The 4,203-nt window shown below is 39.4% G+C and overlaps 1 long non-coding RNA gene across 1 annotated transcript; it reads right to left on the bottom strand.

Moving 5' to 3' along the window:
* Positions 1-1,338: 1,338 nt before the first annotated feature.
* LOC121814367 lies at positions 1,339-2,334 on the bottom strand. The gene is made up of 3 exons (XR_006054290.1): positions 1,993-2,334; positions 1,721-1,776; positions 1,339-1,553 (listed from the first exon to the last, which is right to left on the bottom strand). It is a non-coding gene; the product is annotated as an uncharacterized LOC121814367 (long non-coding RNA).
* Positions 2,335-4,203: the final 1,869 nt, after the last annotated feature.

Below are 4,203 nucleotides of genomic sequence, written 5' to 3'. Positions count from 1 at the left end.
CATTTGCATTTAAGCTGATGATGCTTAGATTAAGTCATCAAATTTCACCTTTATATCAGCTGTATAAGACAATTCTCAGGATACTGTTAGTGTAGGAAATGGAAAGACAACCAAGATATCTGTGAAACGTCTGCTTACATCTTGAATTCAGCTCCGGCGTATGTGGTAAGTTGTTAATGAGTGACTTTAATTTATTCTTTCTTCAGATGTGGCTATACACTCTACTGAGAATAAGCATACTGTCACGATATGAGTGGATCTTCAAAATAGACATCAAAATAGTTCATGGAGAAAATAAGTAGAAAAAGTAAAGATCTTCTTAGGAATAATACTGTTTGGATAATTATAACCATCATAAGCAACCGAATCATCTCAACATGTATTTGCTCAAAAATTAATTTATTACTACAAACACTTTTTTAAATTTAAACACAAGGAAAGTCAACAGTTTCTAGAACTCCAACAGGGGCAGGACTTGGAGGTACTGGGATTTCAGGAGGCAGCAGAATGGTACACTGGTCAGTGTCATTATTATTGACCGGTGATGGTGGATGGCCTTGGGGGGATCTGAGAGGTAACTCAGACCTCTTATCTTCAGGACACGTAAAGCAAACATGCTTCTTTTCAGCAGCTGGAGACTTAGAGACATCCCAAGTCATCAGCCTCATGCGTTTAGGCTGAGGCAAATGTTCCTCTTCATCCTCCACAGAAAAAACAGCAGAATATCTGCGCTTTCTGCCCAGACCTAACTCTGCAATGGGTGGAGGTGTCAGAGGCAGAGGACACATTAAAAAGGCCAAATCATCATCCAGGGATGAACAATCATATTTAAAATCTGGATGCATGATCTTGTTTGTGTCCTTCGACTGAAAGCTGGCATCAGCAGGTGGAGGAACTTGAAGAAACTGGAACATCAGAACTCATCAGCCTCATGCGTTTAGGCATCAAATGTTCCTCTTCATCCTCCACAGAAAAAACAGCAGAATATCTGCGCTTTCTGCAGAGACGTAACTCTGCAGTGGGTGGAGGTCTCGGAGGCAGAGGAACATCAGTAGGACACATGAAAAACGCCACTTCATCATCCAGGGATGAACGATCATTTTTCAAATCTGGATGAATGATCTTGTTTGTGTCCTTTGAATGAAAGCTGGCATCAGCAGGTGGAGGAACTGAAGAAACTGGAACATCACAACTCATCAGCCTCATGCGTTTAGGCTGAGGCAAATGTTCCTCTTCATCCTACAGAAAAAACAGCAGAATATCTTCGCTTTCTGCAGAGACGTAACTCTGCAGTGGGTGGAGGTCTCGGAGGCAGAGGAACATCAGTAGGGACACATGAAAAACGCCACTTCATCATCCAGGGATGAACGATCATTTTTCAAATCTGGGTGAATGATCTTGTTTGTGTCCTTTGAATGAAAGCTGGCATCAGCAGGTGGAGGACTTGGGAGCTCACATGCAGGTGCGCTGATAGGTCTGAACATGAAAGCGGGAACTTCATTGTCCAGAGCACAACAGTCTCCACTGGATGAGTGTGGGAGCTTCTCCTTTGCCTGTGGAGGAGGCAGACTTTGAGCCAAAGGGATCTTGTGTTGCAGAGGAACATTCAAGTCATCTGACGTTTTGCTCTGTTACATATTATTGTTGTTGTTGTTGGATTTTTCTTTAAAAATTCACACGATTTAATGTTTAGAAACAGACACAGTGAAGGGTAACTTACCACAGCTCGAGCCATTTTAGGCGTCTGTCAAGGCAAAGACGCAGGATTTGGTTTCTCTGTGTAAGATTACAGGACAGTTGTCAGTTTCATTTTCAAGTCAGTTGGATAAATTCATATCAAACTTCTCAAACTGTATCATTAAAGCATTGTTTAGGTGGACAAATATGAAAGATATGAAGATAAAAACAGTAACAGCTGGCAATCAAGGGAAAACAACCTTACGAAAAAGGTCTTAATCATTATTGTTTAAAAGTAAATCTTTCAGTCCTTACTTCAGTGATTGTTTGAAGTCTCTGTGCTTGTTGTCAGTCGCAGATTTGTGTAAAATAGTTGCAGTTTGTGAATAAAGTTTGCAGGAGCTCCAAAGTTTGTCTGTTCAGTACCAAAGTAATGAGGAGACTGAGTGCAGGTTTGGAATCCTCAGTGACAGAAGAATGCAGCAATGTTTGAATTTGAATTTGTTATTGTTTTATTAACAACAACTACCAGGATCATACCATAGCAACACAGTGATGCCCAGTCAAATGTCAGGTACAAGGGATAGCCCACATACACATCCAACAGCACAGTAAAGCAATGGGCACCAATGCCACCAGTCAGGCCTTAAAAATACCTGAGTTATATAACAGCACACTGACAGTGTCTCATCCAAAAATATAAAATGTATAAATACAGTTAATATCATTTTCATTTAAATTTTATTTAATTCTCTTCATATAGTGCCAAACAGATGTCTCAAGTCGTCACTGTTACAACATAGATAAACATGAACATGAAATCCATTATTTAATTCTCTTCCATTCACTCCAGTTCAATTCAATAGCTATATAGATGGATAGACAGATACTGTATTATATACTATATTGATTCCAAATGGAGAATTAATGTGTTATATCACCAGGATAATGAATTCAAGTAGTACAATCTCCAATAAACAGACAACACAGTTCAAGTTCAAAGTGCAATATGTGCAGGATCCAGGCTTTATATTGTAAGATGCAAAATGTTTATATATACATAATATTGTTGAAAAAATAAAGAAAGTTAAAAATCAAAATAAGTTTATTGTCACTGTGGCTGATGTGATTGCAATATGAACCCGAAAGCAGACAAGGGAGAGATGGAACTGAATCTTAACAAAAAGCAAACCATTTATTAGGTTGAAAAAACATGAACACAAAACAAGGCCCAGCAAACAGGGGCGACAACTAAAACCTACACTGGGAATAACTCAGTATGACTATGACAACGATGACAGGAAAAACATGAACATGAATCCGAGGAGGTGCATGCGAGAAACTCTGATGAAAAAACATGAACATGAACATGAACATGGACCTAAACAGAATCAGGAGATAACCTGAAACCCGGAATAACGTGAACGGAGGAAAACGCACCAGCACTGACCAGAGGAAGACAGCGGACTTAAATACACAGAAAATAAAAGGGCAAGTGGAAACACACTGACACAATCATCCTACATCCCAAACATCAAAGTAAAAAAATTACTATTAAAATTTACTTGATAACTAAATCAAAACTAATGCACGAGGACAAAAACGATGGTTGACTGCACTGACACTTTGATTAGCAAATAAAAAAACAAAAACAATCATTTTCACTTAGTTATTGGATGTGTATATGACCTGTTTTAATAAGTTATTTATTTTCATATTGTGAAATAGCCTAAAAAACAGACTAAGCATTCTAACTTTGTGTTATTCAGTCAGTCCCATACATGAACATGGACGCACACTTGATCTTGTTTTATCTCATGGTTCTTCTGTTTCTTTCTGTTTTTAACGTAGAGATTTGTGATGCTGTGTTTTCTGACCACAGTCCTGTGATGCTTCAAGTTCCTCTTGCCCGTACCTCAGTTAAACCGCGCTGCTGCTCGCCGCTGTCGTATTTTTGACCCACTGCTGAGCAGTTTTTAACAGTTTTTAACCAGAACTGTAAAATCCCGGAGTTTTTGTGCAGCCAGACTGAGGAACTGAGCTCATGGTTTTATTCCACCTACCAGATTGCTTTGGACACTGTGGCTCCGTTAAGAACCAGGCAGCCTAAAACTAAATCTGACCCCTGGCTGAAGGCTGTCAGACGCAAGTGCTGTCGAGCTGAGCGTGAATGGAAACAAGCTACAAGTGTCATTCCAGATGCTAAAGGACTGTTGGCATCAATATCAAAAACTGTAAAAGATGCCAAAAGACAACACTTATCTGACATTGTTTCGTCAAACTGTCACAACCTGCATGTTTTATTTAAAACCATTAACTCTGTTCTTAGTGCACCACATACTGACTGCAGCCTGTAAACGTTTTTTTAAACACTTTTTTATTGAGAAGGTCTCCTCCACCAGGGTTCAAATCTCTTGGTAGCCCTACTGAGACCCCCAATGTGTATTTAGATACCTTGGCACAGTACGTTAAACCAGCTGTGACAAACCTGGAGGTCAAAGTGAACTCTGACCTGAAGCTTGTCAG

Source organism: Haplochromis burtoni, unplaced genomic scaffold (assembly GCF_018398535.1).
Source record: "Haplochromis burtoni strain Fernald_Lab_line unplaced genomic scaffold, NCSU_Asbu1 Contig_40, whole genome shotgun sequence".
Classification (NCBI taxonomy): domain Eukaryota; kingdom Metazoa; phylum Chordata; class Actinopteri; order Cichliformes; family Cichlidae; genus Haplochromis; species Haplochromis burtoni.
Note: the sequence above shows the minus strand (reverse complement) of the source record. Positions and strands in the feature narration are given on the sequence as shown.